Source organism: Antechinus flavipes, chromosome 1 (assembly GCF_016432865.1).
Source record: "Antechinus flavipes isolate AdamAnt ecotype Samford, QLD, Australia chromosome 1, AdamAnt_v2, whole genome shotgun sequence".
In the NCBI taxonomy this organism is placed as follows: domain Eukaryota; kingdom Metazoa; phylum Chordata; class Mammalia; order Dasyuromorphia; family Dasyuridae; genus Antechinus; species Antechinus flavipes.
Window position 1 is genome coordinate 47,766,791 of NC_067398.1, and position 21,940 is coordinate 47,788,730.

A 21,940-nucleotide genomic window follows, 5' to 3' on the forward strand; every position below is an offset into this window, starting at 1 on the left:
TCCCCAATCCATGGGCCTACAGAACTAATAATTATATGTGAGGTATATGGGACAGTCAAATACATAGACATAAAAATAGGAACTGGAGAATAATATCTGAGAACCTAGAAATGGGCCACAAAGCTGGATTGTAGTGTGCATAAAGTGTTGGAATAATTGAAAGATAGAAAGTGGCCAGGGTTATGAAGAGCTTGAAAAGCCCCCCCAAAAAAAAAAAAGACCAATGTCATATTTGATCCTCAAAGTAACAGGAATGGGTGATGTGTAGAGAATATACTACCTATAGAGTATTTTCTAGACATCTCTGGTTCCATTGACACTGTGTATATTTAGGGGAAAGTAAGTCTCAAGTTTAAGAAGAGGACTTTCCTTTACTTTGAGCTCATACTGTGAACTGGTTTCTTATTGAAGGTCAGTCCATTAGTACATAGTAGTTAGCATTCTCCATCTTTATAAATCTTGTAGTCAGAAATCAGTGTCACCATACCTTTCTTCAGGGCACCAAGCAGACCCAGAAGCCTCTTGGCTGACAGTTAATTCTGCTTTATCATCAAGCCAAAAACAGTCCATTTCTCTATATTTATTGAACCACTCATTTACTTCCTTTTTGGTTCTGTTGGTAAACCAGAGGCTGACCTCACCTCTCAGCTTCTTGCTGACTTTCTGTAGGTTGTCCTTATATTCATCAATTGGACCATGGCCCAAAGCTACCATCAAACCTTGTTCCTGCTGAAGAAAATTTCCAGGAACTTTTGATATCTTTCAATTTGCTCTTCCTCCTATTTACCACAGAAAAGATAAAAAGGTATTGGAATAAATCATAAGTCCACAATTCTCAAAGCTCTTCCTGCAAATTCTGTTTCAATATTAAGCCTAAGCCCTTCTTAGCAATCTTTATTAAGGAATCTTTTTTGTCATGCTACAACAGAGTCTCAATGCTTCTAATATTGTGCAACTTCCTTAATGTGCCTGTGAAAATTTCCTACTCTATGTATTTTCATTGGCTGTTTCTTATGCATGAAATACTCTTCCTTCTTACATTTGCCTCTTGCAGTCTCTATTTTCCTTCAAGTTTCAACCTAAATCTGACTTTTTATAAGAAGGCTTTTCTAGTCCCTTTTAATGTCAGACGTTTGCTTTGAGATTACTTCCAATTTACCCTATGTCTTCTATGTCCATAGTTGCTTTTGTTAATATTGCTTGTTTAAACTTTTTTTTTACTTTGTTAACTTTTTTTCAATCAACAAAAATCTAGAGAGCCAAAATGGTATAGTAGAAGATGCTCTTAGCTGAGCTCTCCAAATATTCGCTTCCAAATAATTTTAAAATAATCCTCAATTCTGGAGGATGAAAGTCAATAAAATGCCAAGGTGAGATATTCTTCTAATCCAAATCAATTTAGGAAATCAAAGAGAGAAATCTGTAACACAGGGTTGGATATTGACCCAGAACCCATGTGGATGCATGGTCAGTGACAAGTGGTGACACTGTGCCAAAATGTTTGTGGCAGCCCTGTTTGTAGTGGCTAGAAACTGGAAATTGAATGGATGCCCATCAATTAGAGAATGGTTGGGTAAATTGTGGTATATGAATGTTATGGAATATTATTGATCTGTAAGAAATGACCAGCAGGATGAATACAGAGAGGCTTGGAGAGACTTGCATGAACTGATGCTAAGTGAAATGAGCAGAACCAGGAGATCATTATACGCTTCGACAACGATATTGTATGAGGATGTATTCTGATGGAAGTGGATTTCTTTGACAAAGATATCTAATTCAGTTTCAATTGATAAATGGTGGACAGAAGCAGCTACACCCAAAGAAAGAACACTGGGAAACGAATGTGAACTATTTGCATTTTTGTTTTTCTTCCCGGGTTATTTTTACCTTCTGAATCCAATTCTCCCTGTGCAACAAGAGAACTGTTCGGTTCTGCAAACATATATTGTATCTAGGATATACTGCAACATATCTAACATATATAGGACTGCTTGCCATCTAGGGGAGGGGATGGAGGGAGGGAGGGGGAAAATCGGAACAGAAGCGAATGCAAGGGATAATTTGTAAAAAAAAAAAAAAAAAAAAAAAAATTACCCTGGCATGGATGCTGTCAATATAAAGTTATTATAAAATAAAATAAAATATTAAAAAAAAAGTGGTGACACTGGCAGAAGCTGCAATAGCTTCAGGAGCTCTCAAACCAGAAACAGTAAGGGGACATGGCAACTGGTCAGAAAGAGACTACAGAATACTTTTGTGCTAGCACTAGACATAGGACCAGATGTTCTTTGGCAAATCCATTGCCTATACCTACTTCCAGGTCACAATTCAGGGGCAAGGAGGAGCACTTTTCATCAGCACAAGGGATCAGGGTCCTATAGGAACAATATCAGTTGTGATCCCAAAAGAATAGAAGCCCTGAGGAGCAGTAGTGCATTAGTACTAGATTATTATATTCCTGGAAATTTTCATTTCAGGATATCTTTCAGAAGGTAACCAGTGAATTCTTTCTATTTCTACTTTGTCCTCTGGTTCTATGAAATCTAAACAATTTTCTTTTAAGATTTCTTTGAATATGATGTCTTTTTATGGTCATAGCTTTTGAGTATTCCATTGATTTTCAAATTATGTCTTCTTGATCTGTTTTCTAAGTCAATACTTTTGGCTATAAGATAACGTATATTTTGTTCTTTTTTTTTTTTTAGTCTTTTCACTTTGTTTTAATAGTCTTTATTGTCTCACAGAGTTATTTTCTATTCAATTTGTTCTAATTTTCAAGGAATTTGTTCCTTGGTCAAGATTTTGTATCTTTTATGTCAAGTTGTTAATTCCCTTTCCAACAGTTTTCATTTTTTTCCAAATTTTTTTCTCTAGTAGTATTTTTATTCCATTTATTTAAAAAAACATTTTATTTTATTTTAAACTCTTGCTTCATCTCTTCCAAATATTATTTTAATTGAACTAATTTTTTTAGCTATGGGAATTTGAGAATGGGGAGACTGAAGTTATTCTTGCATATATTTTGGTGTCATTAACTTCTCCTGGGTTTATGGCTCGAAAATCCCCAACATCATAAGGACTCTTTATTGTGGAATTCTTTTTTGCTTGCTCATTCTTCCAATCTACTTTCTGACTTTGGTCTTTGTATTGGCATTGGGTTCTAAGTTGTTCATGCACTTCTGGAGTTCATGTGTGAGCAGACCTTGCTACTGCTTTATTAAAGTAGTGAATATTGTACTATTCCAGAATCTCAGGAATGGCTGAGTCTGAGGATATGTAAGCTCTCAGTGGTATGATCCGGGAAAAGCATTATTGAGTTCCCCCCAGCCAATAGTCTCAATTTGAACTCTCTAAGTTCCTGACATGGGTTTATATCTGAACCACATGTCTGTGGGCTTGCCCTGATTGGAGTTACAGTATATTGTTACTAGACTCAGCTACTATCAGCAAGCTGAAAAGTGATTCAGAATGACAGAACTGTAGGTTTCCTTTTGTTCCATATTCCTTGCTAGTTATTCCTCTGCAGATTTCAGACTAGAATTGAATCTAGAGCTGGGATCTGGGATCCCATTCTGATCCTGGGGTTTGAATCATATAGCAACTTGCTTCTTGAATTTGTTTCTTGCTTAAAGATACAGCTAGAGTATGTGACCACTCCTCACCTGGGGACAACATATCTAGGTAGAGGTTCCCTCTCGATAAACTGTATGTCTGTGCTTTTTAACTGGTTAGTGAGTAATAGAAGGTGGCAGAAAACATGAGTTTAGGCTTCTTTGTGCTGGATCTAAGACATCTTTTTGCTCTGGAATACAGACTGTCCTTTCATTGGCATTTTCAATGTGGTAGGGTTTTGGATAAACCCTGTCCCTAGTACTCATAAATGTCTCTATTTGTCTCTCTAAACCAATCTGAGCTAGAAAATTTTTTCACTCTGATTTTTTCTTGAATTTCCTAATAAAGATCCGACCCAGTGCTTTGTATAGAACTATTGTGGAAGAGTTAGAAGAGAAGGAAGCAGAGTTCAATGGACTTCCTGCTACTAAGCCACCTTGGCTCCCTCAACCATTTAGCACAGTTATTTGTATGTTGTTTCTCTCAAGAGAAGATGAGCTCCTTTTAGCAGGGACTATTTTTGCCTTTCTTTGTATTCCCAGGATTTAGCTTGTTGCTTAACACATAGTAAATGCTTATTGGTAATGACAATGGTGTATTTGTGAGTTACTTGTTTTATAATGGCAGAAGCACATTCTATCTTGAACCTAAGGCAGTCAATCTACCCATTCAACTATAGAGTTTGAGTTCTGTGGGTAGCCTAGTGAGGACATGATACATAGTATAAATAAAAGATATTTTAATGTGTTTTTAAGAAAACTTGATTTTATCATACTAATGAGTAGTACATATTTCAAAGTTGCCATTTAGAAGGCTATGCACTCATTTCTATGAAGCTGCCCTTTCTGGGCTTCTGCTTCCTGATCTGTGAAATAAAAAAGTTGCATTAACTGACCCCTAATGGGTCAGCTCTAAATATCTGGTTTTCTTCTTGTAGTATTCTAGCTCTTCTTTGTTTTTCTTGTTTTAATTTGTCCTTAGTATACCAATCTTCATCTAAGAGCTTTTCCACTATGAAAACAGACAACAGTCTTATTATGAATTCCTGGCTCCTTTTCTTTGGAGTAGCTGAAAGGATTTTCAGAAATTTGCTAAATTTGAAAAAAAAAAAAAAAAAGAGACAGAGATGAATCAGACTATGTTTGTGTGAAAGTCCTGATGGAGAACAAATGAGAAAGAATGAGGAAGAATTTTAGAGTCAATTAAGTGATGGTGGAAATCCAATGAAGGCCCCATGGGGTGGAGTTGAAGACTCAGAGTATAAAACAGAGCCTAAATTGAAAACAGAGTTTCTGCAAGGTGCAACCAAAAATACTGAGGAAAAAAATAAAAAATAAAAGAGACTGAGGATCAAGTCCTGTGATGGTTCATTAACTAGTCTTTAACTTATATATGGTGAAAAAATCAGTTAAGTTGTCCATTGTAAACCCTGTTTTTCTGCTCTTTATGAGGAAATGTCACTAGGTTGATTTCATATGAAAAGTGTAATCCATAGGTTTAGTATAGTATAGTATAGGTGCCTTGATAATCAGCTCCGATATGTCAGTTCATACAGGGAGAAGACTAACAATAGCCAATGAAACAAATAGATGAAAGAGGCTTGACCAAGCTCTTCATCATCATTCAGAACAAGCCCCTCAGTCATATATAGCAGGAAGCAGACTCCCCTCAAGTTTTACACAGTAGACTAGAATTAGAGAGGAAATATCTATAAGTACTCCAAGATAGCACTTCTCAAACTTTTTGTCATAAAACCCAGATTCTTAAAAATTAGTGAGGATCCCAAGAATTTTTACTTCAATTGTTTATAACTATTGATACTTACCCACATGAGAAGTTAAGATAGTGTAATATTCCCATTCAAATAATTTCCTTTCAAGAAAGGATCTCAGGGTCTCCCAGGGTTCCTTCTATCACATTTTGAGAATTGTTTGCTCCAAAAAATTGACCTTACTGGCCAGTCTACCCATGTTACACAAAATAGGAGGATACAAAATGTGCATGTCCAATTTTATTTCCACCTGGGACACTTCCTGGGCCTGGATCGGGAATTGAAGATACACCATAATTTCAACCCAAGTACCCAATTTGATGTAAGCACCCTTTCATTTTTAGGTGACCTACAGAAGCCTGGAGCTGTGTGGTTTTGCACTTACAAAAAGCAGCTTGATAAATTTATAAATGTACTTTATCTAAGCAGATAGGGTTAAATACTAGCTAAGGGTTAGTAGAATTCCTTTGGGCTCAGGTTCTCTAGTCATAGTCATGGATGTTCCTCCATTACACTAGCTGTCTATGTCTCTACATCCCTCTTCTAGGTGAAGGAGTCTGATGTAACCAAATTATATCCGGAGGCAGATAGGGTATGTCTGCACAATCAGATCAGTTTAGACAATATTAACTCATCTGATTACTAACCAGATTAGTTACTAACTTGTTGGAGTTCTTGTTCTTCTTTAAAATAATATAAATATGATGGTTCTCTCTGGGAAAGAGCAGGTTTCACAGGGAGGTTTTCTGGAGGCATCCTTAGTTGCAGTTAAGAGTAATAATCACCCAAATGCAGCCAGGTGTTAAAAGTTCAGATTTTTTATTGCCTCCAATATAGCCCGGTTAGCTTAAAGGCCTCTCTCTCTGCTTGGTTCCAAGAGCTCCCTCTGAATGTCTCCAAATCCAAAGGTTTGTCCTTCAGTCCTCCAGCCAGCCAAGTGGAAATGGAATGGATCTCTCTTGCCTCAGAGAGAGGGCTTCTGGCTCTCAATCTCCAATATAGCCGGGTTAACTTTTCTTAGAGGCCTCTCTTTCTCCTTGGTTCTAAGAGCTCTTGCAGCTTTGTCCTTTGCTTCTGCCTCTGCTTTCTTCAGCCGCCAGAGCCAGCACCAAGTTGAATTTGTCTTGCCTTTGAGAGAGGGTTTCTGGCTCTCAATCTCCCAGAGTGCTCTGCGTCTGTCCCAGCATGCTCCTCTTAAATCTCATTCAGCTGAACTCTCTTCTGCCACCAGCCAGCCAAGTGGAAAATGGAATGAATCTCTCTCTCCTCAGAGAGAGGGCTTCTGGCTTTCTAACCCGAAGTAACTAACTAACCCGAAGCTAAGAGCCTCTTTATATATGGTTTCCCAAAGATTGACTCCTCCTTCTGGAGGCACACCCAAGGGAGGTGTGAATTCACAAGGGTTACACAGTTTACTTTGTGAATCTCCCATACTTGTGAACTCCAATGAGTAAAGGTGTGAACATAAGCACTGTATCAATTAGTTCTACTTAGTACCTTGTTTCAAGTTCTGGCCCAAAACATCTTCTTGTAAGATCAGATCAATACTCTATCAACTCTAATGAGTTAGCAGTTTGTAAAGATTCCAACACTAACTAGTTATCTGAATTCAGTTAACTATTTGGGGGGGGGGTGTTTTTTGTTTTTGTTTTTTAAGGCTCTTTTCAGATTTTTGTAATTCTGCACATTGAAAGTAGAACAGTGACAAATATGAGCCTTTCATATTTAAAAAATAATGATAATAATAAATAAGGCAGCCAGTTAGAAAGTAAATTCATCCAGAGTAAGTACCTTGTGCTTGATTTCCAATTGCTCATTTGCATATAAACAATGGAGAAATTCTGAATTAATAACTGAACTGTTTTATACTTATTATTTTATAAGTATTGGACAAATGTACATTGTCTGTTTATGGCTTAGCCTGAAAATGAAATAATTTGATAGGTGTAGTGATTAATCACCATAACTTAGAGGGAAAGAATCATCACTAGGGTGACCAAGTTTTAAAGTAGGAAAGTGCATCTAAGAAAAAAACCGGAGCATTATATGGAAATGAAGCAATACTTTTATGTACTGAAGCTTGCTGACAAGATTAGGCAGCTGATGAGAGCCTATAACTCTAAAACTACAGCTTTTGCCTAGGAAGTAGAAATCCTCAGACCATCAGCCAAGGCATCAAAATTTTTAAAGATTCTGAGAATCCCAGATTAACAGTTTTTGCCCTTTCTGAAAAAGAATAACAATACTCCAGCATCAAGAGGATTTAGCAAAGGAGTGGCTAAGTCTCCCTATACAGCAGAATAGTGAGGTCTAACAGTTCAGACCAGCAGAATGGCAGTCTCATAATAGAGTCTATATGTAGTGCATACACCTGTCCAACAAAGACATCATGCCCATCATGAATTTCTTGAGCACAGACTTTAAGAAAGAAAGGACATTAATGAATTGTTGGTGGAATTGTGAAATAATCCAACCATTCTGGAGATCAATTTGGAACTATGCCCAAAGGACTATAGGACTGTGAATTCCCTTTGACCCAGCAGTGCCATTTTGCAGTCTGTATCCCAAGGAAATTATAAAGGAAGGAAAGGACCCACATTTGCAAAAATGTTTGTAATAGCTCTTTTTGTGGTAGCAAAAAATTGGAAAATGACTAGATGCCCATCAATTGAGGAATAGCTGAACAAATTGTGGTATATGAAGATAATGGAATATTATTGTTCTATTAAAAATAATGAACAAGCTGATTTTAGAAAGACTGAGAAAGATATACAGGAACTGTTGCTGAATGAAACAAGCAGAACCAGGAATGCATTGCACACAATAACAGCAAGAATGCATGATGATCAACAATGAAAGACTTGGTTTTTTTCAGTGGTTCAGTGATCCAAAGCAATCCCAATGAGATTTTGAACAAAAAATGCCATCTACCTCCAGAAAAAGAACTATGGGGTGAATGTAAATCACCACACACTATGTTCACTTTTTTCAGTTTTGCTCTTTCTCCCATGGTTTTTCCCTTTTGCTCTGATTTTTCTCTCCCAATATGATTCATAAAGCAATGTGTATTAAAATAAATGATTTTTTAAAAAAAGAAAGGATATTGAGGTGCAGAATTCTAGAGTTCTGACTTTCCTTGACCATGCATATTCATTATATCATGCTCACTTCTCTCCCTGGATATCCTGCATTGATGAGAGAGTGTACCTCAAGTTTATTAGTGAAATATATAATTATTGCTTGCAGTTTAAGTAATTGCCTTTATTAAAGAGTTAATTGTATCATCTGGCTGATTTGTTAATAGGAAATATAGAGGTAGGGTTCAGGAATTTTAAGATCAGGAATGTAATCACTCAATAGGGTTATCCCTAGAAAAATATAAAAGTAGTTGTAGTATCCATCCCTCTGAGAAACCCCAACCTATGAGTCAAGGATGGGACTGGGAGAAGGCAAGGCGTAGAATCTGCTACTCAACTATCTAACAACTGACTATCTACATTCAACTGTCCATTCTTTTCTAAATAAGTTTGCTTGTGTTAACATTGCCTAAAAGAGTGGATGTATCTAATGTATTTCCAGGAAACCAAGTGAGTTTGTAAGAATATTTGAACCCCTTAAAGAGCTAGGACAGCACTATATTTAGAATTGAGGATCTTGGGTTCAAACTTTTAAACTACCACCTATTACTTGAGTGATCTTGTACAAGACACTTAATTCATTTATGCCTTGTAGACTAATAAAATTAGAACAGACCATCTTGTCCAAGTTCTTTGTTTTATACTTTAAAAATTGAAATTCAGGGAAATTAAAGGTTTTGCTCAAGATCATACAAGGTAATAAATGTGGGAATCAGTTCAATTCCAAATCTTTTGCTCATTATACTATTCTGGTTTTCTCCTAAATAAAATAGATATGTTGGATTGGACAATAATAATAAAGTCTTTTTCAGATCATAAATCCCATGGTACATTAATCTGAGTGCAGAAATAAATGAGAATGGTACAATACATTAGTTGTACATGTCTGCATTTGTCTTCTAGGAAAAGCGAGTCAACCAATTTAGCCTCTTACCCAGAATTGGACAATATTCATTAGGGTATGAATTCCAGTGTGCCAGAAGACAAACATCTCTGAGACTCCAAAAGATCACTGAAATGTATTGATTTCATACACATTGATCTTACCTTGGACTAACAGGCAAGAGAAAATGAGAGGAAAATAATCTTGTACATAAACCTAGATATATTTTTCCAACCAATCTTGTCTTATGTCATCTCTCTGTGTGCTTATTATATACTCCCAGTACACTCCCATGAAAATTTCCTTTTTTTCTAATCTTTGTATTTCCAGCACCTAGGGCAAAGTCCTATCCATAGTAGGCCCTTAATAAACTCTTTGATTTTTGATTGGCTAATAAAATCTTTGTAGAATTGAACACTATATTGAATACCCTAACTTCTCAAATTTTGTTCTCACATCCATTTATTTCATCCTAACAAGTTTGTCAAGTTAAAGAAAGGCATCATCATACCCCAAGATGTGGAAATATAAGAATTATCACTATTAAGTGATTTTCCAACAGCTATGAAGAAATTGCAAAGAAGAAAACCAAGTCTCCCAAATCCCATCAAATGGTTTGTTTGTTTCCACTGGCCTATGTCACTTCAAGTTTTTCCTTCTTCAATGCCATTTTGATACCAATGACCTCAGGTAATCTGATAAACTTAACTTGTAGATAGATCATTGAAGGACAGATCTCTTTACTGATTATCACTTAATCATTGCACAAAATTAGAGAAGCCACCCCAAATGTTCATATGGACTCTTAGTGTTTGACCTGTGGCAGAGCATTCCGAGCTCATATTGGTCTGATCAGGCATCAGACACACTGTATCTTGACTGTAACATAGTGATGGCATTTTGGTCCTTTTGGAGAACCATCCAACTTAATCCCACCCACAGTGCTTTACGTATTAAAAAGACTCTTTTTATTGATGAAGAAACTTAGGGCAAAAGAATTTTTTTACTCAAAAGATTCCATGGAATTGGCTATTGCTAATAGAAATCCCTGATGCTGATTAACAGATTGAGTGTTCTTGATGAGTGTTACTGATGGGTTGCTGGTACTACCCAGGGATCTCAATGACTTCTTTTTTTTTTCTTTTTTTTTTCTTTTTCTTTTTTTTTTCTTTTTTTGCTGAGGCAATTGATTAAGTGACTTGACCAGGCTCACAGAGCTAGGAAGTATTAAGTGTCTGAGACCAGATTTGAACTCAGATCCTCCTAATTTCAGAACTGGTGTTTTATCCACTCTGCCACCTACCTTCCCTCAATGGCCTCTTAATGGGGAATTCCTGACATTTATAAGAAGTCATTGATGAGGTCAATTATATTGATTGGAGAGGGTAGAGAGACTGCTGAAACTTAAAGGGATAGGAGAAGTGTGAAGGAAGAAGGTTAAGAGTCCTTCCAATCCCACAACCTTCCCCTTGAGGATGGAAAATATAAGCATGAGAACCAATCAGCACACATGGTGGTTCCCTCTTCCCTCCCCCCACTCAACAACAGCCCAGAAGATAAAAGGTGGCAGGATCATCATGCAGACTAAGTTCTATACTCCATATGTTATATTGTTTGATCCTCACAAAAACCTTCTGAAATAGGTATCATTATCATCCCCATTTTACAAAAGAAGAACCTCAAGCTGACTGAGGTTTAGTAATTTTCCCGAGCTCACAAAACTAGGAAAAAACTGAGGCAAGATTTCAATTTGGTCTTTCCTGATTCCAAGTTCAACACTCTATTTATTAAACCACCTACTTTCCTAAATAACTACACACACACACACACACACACACACACACACACACACACACACACCATAATACAATCCAATACAACACACATAAATATACTCATATACATATGCATGCACACACACAATCCTCTTGGGGAGAAATGCTTATTTTCCTTGGAGCTCAGATCCACTTTCCAGAAAGGCTAAAAATCATTGTGGCTCTTGGCGTGGCAGGAGAACATTTTCTTGCTTGAAATGCCTTTTTAGTCTTGCTATTTCTACAGTGAAATGTCTCTCTTGTAATCTGATATTTTCCCAAAGAAAGAAAGACCTCTTGAGTTGGGGAGCTAGTTCCAAGGAGCTGCTCAACCCACCCAGGGGAGCTGCCAAGGCAATGGCAATACGGTCTGTCCTTTATGACCCTCTTTGCTCCTGAAGGGACCCAATGGAATGGCATCATTCACAAATGCAGGAAGGAGAGAGTATTTGGATGACCAATGGGAGGGGTGTCAAACATCAGGGCATAGGGAACAATGGCTAATCTGAAAAATGAACCCTTCCTGCCTTCCATTTGCAAAGAACACTGATTTATGTCTGTTTCCTGAGTCAGAAGTGCCTCTCAATTGGTTCCATTACATCAAGTAATTACACACATCTCTCAGACTCCAGTTGTAGCCTTCCCATGTCTGTTCAACCACTTATAAAGAAAATATGAGTCTCAGCCAGAGGGCATATATAGCTTAGTGACAGATCAGTGCATGGTGGTATAAAAGAACCTGTAAAATCTGCTAATACCAAGAGTTCTTAACCGTTAGAGGACCTCATAGGATAATGACATAGAGGACCTCCAGAGTAATGTAATGAAGTCTGAGTCCTTCTAAGAATGTATTTAAATGTATTTTAAAACCCACATTTTTATGTATATAGTTAGGTGGTACAGTGGATAGAACATCAGTCCTGTAATCAGAAGGACCTGAATTCAAATCCAGCTTCAGACATTTCAGACTTAGTAACTGTGTGACTCTGGGCAAGTCACTTAACTCCAATTACTTCACCAAAAAATAATATATGGAATTGCAAAGGAAACCAATTATACTGAATAAAGTTTTTAAAACTAAAAGAAAAAAGTTCATGAAGTCCTTGTTAACATGCATCTGACCCATTTTATGAGAGAGCTGAATCCAAAGAGAAACCAGAGATTTACTCATATGGGATCTAGCATCATCTAGTCCAACCCTCTATTTTTTTTTTTACAAATAAGGAAACTGAGATCCAGAGAGATTATGATGACTTCATGGCATCCAGCAAGTGAATTGTAGAGGCAGACCAGTAATTCCAAGTTAGAGAAGTGCCTCCTGAGGATAGCCAGGTATCTTACAATGTGAGACTGAATTATACCAGCTATACCATCATCATCACCATCACCATCATCACTATCACCACCATCACCATCATCACCATCACCATCACCATCACCATCATCATCATCATCATCATCGATAATATTTATCTATATGCAGGGGTCCTCAAACTACGGCCCGCAGGCCAGATGCAGCAGCTGAGGATGGTTATCCCCCTCACCCAGGGCTATGAAGTTTCTTTATTTAAAGGCCCACAAAACAAAGTTTTGTTTTTACTATAGTCCGGCCTTCTAACAGTCTGAGGGGCAGTGAACTGGCGCCCTATTTAAAAAGTTTGAGGACCCCTGAATTCTAGAGCTTTAAGATTTACAAAGCACTTTACTTATGTTGTATTCATGACAACTCCATGAGCTAGTTACAGTTATTAAAATCCCCATTTTAAAAATGAGGAAGGTGAGGTCCACTGATATTGAATGATTTACCTAGGATCATCTACCTAGTAAGCCCTGCAGCAGAATTCCAACTCAGGACTTCCTGACTCCAGCCCTGAAACTCTATTCAGTGTACTACCTAAGCTGTCTGTCTGTCTGTCTGTCTCTCTCTCTCTCTCTCTTTTTTTCCTCTCTCTCTTTCTCTCTCTCTCTGTGTATGTGTTTATGCCATATATGTATATGTATATATATATATATATCATAATATATACATATACATATATATATATATATTTACAGAGCTATTTGTTTTCAGCTCCATATCCCACCAACATCTATTTTTTCTATGAGATTTCCCTATTACCTCTACTCTCATATCTCCCTGTCTGGTGACTGAAAAAAGGAAAATGATAAACTCATTCTTGTTTACAGATCTACTGTTTACAAAATGCATAATCTTAATCAAATCACTTCCCTGGGCCTCAGTTTTCTCATCTGTAAGAAAAACCCACTGGACTATAAAATCTTTCAGGTCTCTTCCTGCTCTGAATCTATAGGCCTCATTACTTTACTTGGGCTTATTAGAGTCTGAAAGGTTTCCCTTATCAGAAAATGGCTGCATTTTGAAAAGAGACTCCCAATGAAAAGACAATATTTAAGGGGAAGGGAACAAGCACTTATTAACCATCTACTATATGCCAGAAGCATTACAAAAACTATCTCACTTGTTCCTCGTAACAACTCTGGGAGGTTGGTACTATTGTTTGTCTCATTTTACATTTGCAAAACTGAGGCATGGAGAGTTTAAAATGTTTTGCCTCAGTCACAGTCAGTAAGAGTTTGAGGCTAAAGGCGAACTCAGGTATTCCTCACTCTAAGACCAGCGTTCTATCTATTGTACCCCCTATCTGTCTTGTTCCTTCCAATAACCCAGAAAAATGGCTTTCTAATGGTAGAAGTTCAAGATCTATTGAAAGATTTTTTGGAACAAGGGATTCCTTCTGAGCATACCTTGGATTCAGCCATAGAAGTAGCTACTTCTATAAGGGAGAATATCTACATTCTCATTCAAACTGCATGTACAAAAATCATCAGGATCAATACTAATGGCCATAAAATTAGCATATACACTTTAGATAACCAGACATGACAGTGAAATTATTGGAGAAACTGAAGCTCATCATCCCCTTCCCCATCTGCTGGTAGTTAAGGATCCTAAGCAAACAGAAGGGACTCAGAACTAGCACATCCATCCTCTCATTTTATGGATGAGGAACAGGGCCAAGGACATAAAGAGACTTCTCCAAGATTACTCAATTCATAAGTGAATCAGCATTTGAATTCAGTTCTAGCTCCAGATTAATTTTTTTTCTCAAGATCAAGGATCAGAGCATCAAAATCTGGGGATTCTGTGTAATTTGCCCAATCAGTGACCAATACCTGGCTTCTCCAGGGTTTCCATGGCCGCACCTTTGGATTTAGCCCACATTACTTAAAATGAAGACAATAATAACTAAAATATGTAACTCCTTTTTTATAATTTATTTTTATTTCAAACAATTAAACATCAAAATAAAATTGGCATTTCTGCATTTGGCATAGAACAGAAAAAGACGTTTGTACATAGAACTGCAAGTTTTTGTTACATACAGCTTGCTTTCCTTTTGAGTACAAAATAAATTTGACTTGACTTTTCAAATCTGTGTAAGGTCAGATTCACAAGGTTGTTATGAGGCATAAATAAGATGCAGAAAAGGCAGTCTAAAAACGTTGATTCTATGTGTTTTATATATGTGTATAGAGGCTGTTATTGATGTTGTTTTATGAAGGTCTCTCATAATTCTAACAGTCTCCAGAGTTGATGGGCAGAGGGAGAGAGTAGAGAGGCACTGGGGAAAGGAAATCATTCTAGTCAAAGCCACCTACTTCATTCTGCAATCACTACCCCAAGACTTCTAGGAAGTGTGAATGGCTTTCTCTCTGCCAATTATATGTCACCACTTTCTTTGTGAATTATTTGACTTACACAGGAAGTATCCCAAGAATGGGTTATTAACAGTCATTTCCTGTGGTACCTCTGTCTCCATGTGTCCCTTGCTGGGTCCCAAGCAGACCACAGCACATCTTAAAAGTCTTCACAAGGATCATAGATATGGATAGCCCCTATGAAGGTTTCACCAGCCCACTCTGGGATTTCAGGAAATAGAGGTGTACTCCACTCTATCCTCACCCTCAGTTGATTCAACCATAACAATATATAAATAAACCCAATAGACAAAGAATATTGAGGACTATTATGACCCACCTGTCTTCCTCTATTTTAGACTCAAGTTTTTACTTCTGGTTTTGGGAGGGAAAACAGAATGTATCTAAGGGAATTAAGACAACTCTCAACTGCAAGCCTAGAATGGTGAAGATGAAAGGTAGTTTATGCCTGAGAGGACAAAGGAAGCTAGAGTTTTTTAGAACGATGTATCATTCTTTCCAAATCGCATGACCAACAAGATAAAGGACTAGGAGGAGGAGGAGGAGGAGGAGGAGGAGGAGGAAGAGGAAGAGAAGAAGGAGGAAGAGGAGGAGGAGGAGGAGGAAGGAGGAGGAGGAGGAAGAAGAAGAAGAAGAAGGAGAAGGAGGAGGAGGAGGAGGAGGAGGAGGAGGAGGAGAAAAAGAAAGAGGAGAAGAAAAAGAAAGAGGAGGAGGAATAGGAGGACTAAAAGGAGGATGAGGAGCATGAGGAGTAGGAAAAAGAGGAAGTATTCTGCAACCCAGATAGAAGAATGAAAGGTATGCTCATATGACAAGAAGCAAGAGGCCCAACAAGATAATAGCCTTATAAATTAACAATGGATAAAATTAAACTTTAATGAACTTTCTCAGTATTTCTTCCCAACCAGCTCCCACACTTCAGTAGCTTACAAAAACCAACCCTGGGACTTGTGTTTGGATTCCCACTCAGAGAACTCCTTCCTGCTATAGTCTCTGCTGGCATATTTTGCCCTGTCATCCCTCCTATGACCTATTTCAAAAAGCTGCAGACCTCAACTTTGCCCAGTCATATGCAAAGGAGTAGAAGTCACAATGGGGGGGGGGGGGAAGGGGGGAGGGGAAGAAACAAGAGAGATAAATCATAATTCCCTCCTATATCGAATAGCCACTAGGCTAAGAAACCTCAAAGTTGCAGACACTGACCAGAACATCCAACCACCCATCCACTTCTCCTCCAATTCTACAAAACACAATTCACATTCAACCCAGTCAAAGAACTAAAGAATTGAGTGGAGTGAGGCAGGGGGACAGTGTGCCGATTTGATCTGGAAAAGGGGGGTTGAATCCATCTGGGGTCAGTTCTATAGCTCCCCAAAGCAACCTGAAGCATAGACCAAGATTAAGAAAAAAAAAAAAAAGTAATCCAGTATAGGAAAAGACTGAGAGTTTTTTAGATCTAACCCCAGAAATAAACTCACCATCAAAAGGAGAGGAGTCAGAAAATACGTGACAGGAATATATAAGAAAAAAGAGACTAAAATCACTAAGTATCTCAGGCAGAAGAAAATTCAGGTAAAAATTTAGAGCACAAGCAGATAAATCAATAAAAAAGATACTAAAATTAGAAGATAGTACCAAGACATCTAAAAGATTACAACTCTCTCTAAATAAACATTGCAAAACAAAAGAAATTAAACCAATACTTGATGACATAATGAACCCTGTGGATTCCCAAGAGGGCAATGGAGGATCAGTAGAAGTTTTCAGGGGTTCAAAAGAGAAAATAGAATCTTGAGAGAAGTTATAAGAGAATTGAGGCCAGAAACTACACTAGAAATAATTAGCCAAGTAGAAAAACTTGAATTCATAGTGGCAGTTCTCTCCAAAGAAGCAAAAGAGAGAATAACAGATTTGGAACAAAACCAAAAAGTGATAAAATAAAATGGCCTCTAGACAAGCAAAACACATTGATAAACAGGATGCATAAAGATAAATTAAAGATCATAGATCTCCCAAAAGAACATGAAAAGTCAAAAAAACTAAACACCATAATGAAAGATATAATACAAGAAAACAAAACACCAAGCAAGAGAATCTATTATCTCCAAAAAATGCTACAATTGCACTAATATAGGGAAGCAGATCTAATCACCTGTGAAAGCACTAATCAAGAAGTCAGATAAAAATAAATGCAGGGGTTTTGAATCTAAGGAAACTTCTTCCAACTTTTTTGTATTATCCTTTGGTTATGTGGTCTTATTATCTGGGTTCAAATTCCCCTTTACTACTTACTACCTATGTAACCATTATTTCTTTGGTCCTTGATGTCCTCATATATAAAATAAGGAGGGAGGAGCAGTAGATAGGGGACTGAGCCTAAAAAATCTAGATTCAAATCTGGCTTCATCATTTGCTAGTTGTGTGACCCTGTTCAAATCACTTTGCCCTGTTTGACTCAGTTTCCTCATCTGTAAAATGAGCTGGAGAAGGAAATAGCAAGTCATTCTAGTATCTTTGCCAAGAAAACTCTGAAAAAGATCACAGAGAGTCAGACATGACTGAAAATGACTGAACAAACACAAAATGAAAGAGTAAGAATAAGTGATCTCTAAGGCCTCTTACAACTCTAAATCTATAATTATATGATTTCCAAAAAGGTACCAAATTCATTCATTTGTAACTTCATTATTCTCAGAGCACATAATAATACTTTATATTTATTTAGAACTTCATAATTTACAAAACATTTTCATTTGAGAAAGCATTAATATTGAAAAATATTATTACCCCATTCTGCAGATAAGGAAATGGAAGCTACAAGGCACTGAATGATTTGCCCAGGATACCAATTAAAAATTGGGAAAGCCAGGATTCGAAACTAAAGACCACAAAAATCTTACAATCACAGAACTTCAGAATTACAAGGTATTTCAGAGGCCATCCAATTGAATTCGTACATACAAGAAACCATCCTATATTGCACTCTGTTTAGAGTGAGCCCTTTCACATATGACTTCTAGTGGGGAGGGCCCAGTCTCCAAGGGAGAACCCCATTCTACTTTACTGTAAACTATTAGGCACTTTTTCCTTACATTCAACCCAGATTCACCACTTTACAATTTCCATGCATGGTTCCTAGTTTTGTCCTCTGAGGTCAAATAAAACAAATTTAATCCTTTCAAATAGTTGAAGACAAATACCACAATCCCCCCTTCCCCCGCCAAGTCTTTCTTAATTAAGAAAAGCAAACTTATACATTGACTTGTCTAAGAACATGCCTCATTCTACATCTCCAGTACATGGCCTCTCCACCAAGAGGTGAAAAGCATGTTTCACCATCTTCTTCTATAGTGATAATTCAACACCTTGATTCTAGAGATGAGGAAAATGGAGGTTCAGGGACATTAAGTGACTTACCCCAAGATTAATTGATCAGAAGCTTCAGAGGTATGATTTATACCTAGATCTTCTTGTTTCAAAATCATTGTTTATTCCCCTGTACCACTATCCATAGAGTTAGTTCAATTCTCTGCCATTATTATTATTATTACATATACTATTGTCATATTAATATTATAGTATTATTATTATTATCATCTTAGCTTCCTGTCTCTAGCCAATCAATGTTCTCCCCAAGATACCCAAAAGTGAACACTATATTTCAGTTATGGTCTGATCAAATAAGAATACAATAGAACTGCTGTTACCCATCTTTTCTTTCATTTTTCATGCATTTTCTTTAGTCTAAGTTTCCTAATATTTCACTGTCCATTCACAATGGCCTCTTCAGATGAAATTCTTTTTTTTCTTTCTCACCTGAGTTGTTTCTCTTTGTATCTTCAAATTGTCATTCCTGAGTGTTTCCTATCAGTCATCAGCTAACTTTTTTTGTCCTGTAGAATTTTTATCCATAGGATCTTATCTTTTCTATTTCTGAACCTTTTGAAATCAGTTTTCTAAAAAAAAATCTAGGTACCTGCCAGATTACACTTGATTTTCTTCTTCTCTGTTACAAATTCTAAAACTGTGTTCACTTATCTTCAGTGTTTCCCTCATTTCTCCTTCTATCACCAGAATCTCTTTGATGGTCATGAATAGATCCAAAATAGCCGACTTGTTTTTTGCTTGTCTTTTTGAATGATGAAATTATCTTTAAGCCAAGCCAAGAAATGTACTAACTACTCCACTTTAGAGGAGGGGAGCTTCACTACATGAAAACAATTTTAAATCTTTATGACAGAATTTATTATTTAATTCTTTAAATCTTGCTTCTGTCCAGAGTATCATATAGCCTCATAGCAATGCCACTTTACTTGTCCCTATTGATCTTCCCCAAATACTAGTTAACATAGCTTTCCTACTCTGGTTCCTAGATTTCTCTGATAGTCTGTTTTCTTATGGTCCATGCTACTCTTCTCTTACCCTGCATTTATTCTATTTATTTTAAGTAATTTTTTTTTTATCTTTGTAGGTCATATTCCAGTCTCAAATCCTGTATCTTGAAATTTCAGAGATACCTATGAAGTCAAGTATCTCTCCTTCTAGTACAGTTGCCAGTTGCATGTGTGCAATTTTACTGATGAAATCTTTCTTGTATTTCTCATTATTGGACATTTCTCCCACTATTTCCCCCTGTTTTTGAAATTTTTTATGATATTTAGGCTAATTGATATCCATAGACAATTTTCTATCATTTGTGGTGATCATCAGCACATAACATTTTGTTATGTTAAACTATGTTTAACTATGTAGTCAAAGTATGTAAATAACCATTAGCTAGCCTTCTCACTTCTGGTTATTTTTTCCAAAATATCTGGCTCTCCATTTCTAATTTTCTTTCATCTTTTTTCATGGCATTAGTCCTGTGAAATTCACAAAGCTGACCCATTTCTATTATGGAGATGCCTAATTTTCTCTGTGTCTTTAATCTTTTAAAATATCTGTTTGTTTGTTTTTTCTCAGGCTCAGTTTTTCTTCATCCTACAGACTGCTCCCTCAACATGTCCTCTTTCTTCTCCCTGTAATCTTCCCCTTTCTACATTGTTCCTTATCTTTAACCCCACTATATGTGGAATTTTATAGGCTTAAAAACTTAGAGTTTTCCAGTTGAATGGTATCAACATACCTGTTGGTGGGAGAGGGGGGAAGAATTGTGCGAAATCAGGTCTTCCTTCTTTACAAAATACTCAAAGAACACAGACCCTGGAGTTATCTACCATGTCCTCAAGCATGGACCCAGGCATTCCAAAGTGACCTTGATGTATCCAAGTTCTGGGAGTAGCCTCTCCCTACATCATCATGAACTCCCTTTTACTATCAACATCCTCAAGTCAGAAACACACCTGCTGTAAGCCCTGGTCATCTCTTACATCATTACAAGCTTATTCAAACAAGCTGACCACTATAATTCACTTTCTGTCCAGAACTGTTCAAATCCCATATTCAGGCAGTTTCCCAATAGGCACATATATTTTGAAATTTTTATTAAACCAAAATTATTTTCCTATTTCCTTTTAGGCATTAAAATAATCATCCATAACAGTGACAAAATCTTCCATCTACTAACAGTCAATTTAGATAATTTCCTATGCTTATCTTTTTTTCTGACTTCTTTAGCACTAAACTTCTCCCTGTGAAAAGGCCCTAAAGAAGACAAAACTACACCAATCCCACTTAGGAGGTGTTGGTTCCATCATCAGCAATCAGTGGAATCACTTTCTCTGAAAGTGTCAGATGTGAGCTCAATTTGAAGAGGTGGGATGCATGCCTCTGGGCCTTCTCTTGTTCCTTCTCTAGTTCCCTTGGATATCTCTAGTTAAGCTACTTGGCTTTCTCTTTTGGACTTTTCTCTTAAAATCACCAAGAAAAAGTACTACTTTTTTCCAGCATTGATTTGTTCATCTAATTCTTCTGTGAAAACCATTTAGTCTTGGAAATGGACTCTGGTACATCCCCTTTGTATTCTCAGAATCTCAGATTTAGGGATCCTTAGATCTTAGGCTGAACTTTATCTGTGTCTTTATGGGAAATAATAATGACAACAGAAATAATAGCAGTAGTAGCAGCAATAACAACAGAAGTGACAGAAACAGTGATAGTAACAGCAGCAGTAGTAACAGCAACAGTAGTAGTCATAGTAGAAGTAGCAGCAGCAACAGTACTGATAGTAGCAACAACAGTAGTAGTAGCAGCAGCAGAAACAGAAGTAATAGGAGTTGAAGCAGTAGAAGCAATAGTAATAGCAGCAATTACAGCAACAACAGCAATAGTAACATCAATAGTAGTAGCAACAGTGATAGTAACAATAACAGCAGTAGTAGCAGCAACAGTGATAGTAACAGTAGCAATAGTAGCAGCAGCAGTAGTCATAGTTGCAGTAGTAACTGCAGCACCAACAGTAGTAGTAGTAGCAACAATAGTAATAGTAGCAACAACAGTTGAAGTATCGGCAGCAGCAACAGAAGTAGCAGCAGTAGTAATAGCAGCAGCAGCAACAACAGTAGTCATAGTAACATAGTAACAACAGAAATTATAGCTGTAGTAGCAGCAATAGTAGCAGGAGCAGAAGTATCAAAGCAGTTAATATATAACAGCCTAAAGACAGAGGCATAGATTTATTGGTTTCTGAAAGTCCTTCCAAGGCCTCCCATTAATAGCCAAGTGAAGTTATTAACTGTTTAACCAATGTTAATAAAAAATAGGAAACAAATTAATAACTTCATCTGAATATTCAAAGAAATCCAAGACATTCACAGTTAGTGAGTTAATCTGTCTCATCCAATCATGATCGCTTTCTATATAAATATACACTAGGCATTCTTGTACTATTCCCATCTGTGCCAGGAAAATAAAAAGACTTAAGTCTCAGGAGTTTGCTTCTATAAAATAAATATATGCCTGGTTATAGGATTAGAAACAAAAACTATGAACGCAAACCACGAGGCCAGGATTGGATGATATTTTTTGAAATTAAAAGGTC

General features: G+C 36.9%; 1 pseudogene; it reads right to left on the reverse strand.

Moving 5' to 3' along the window:
• Window positions 1-434: 434 nt before the first annotated feature.
• LOC127544051 (mRNA turnover protein 4 homolog) lies at window positions 435-21,468 on the reverse strand (annotated as a pseudogene).
• Window positions 21,469-21,940: the final 472 nt, after the last annotated feature.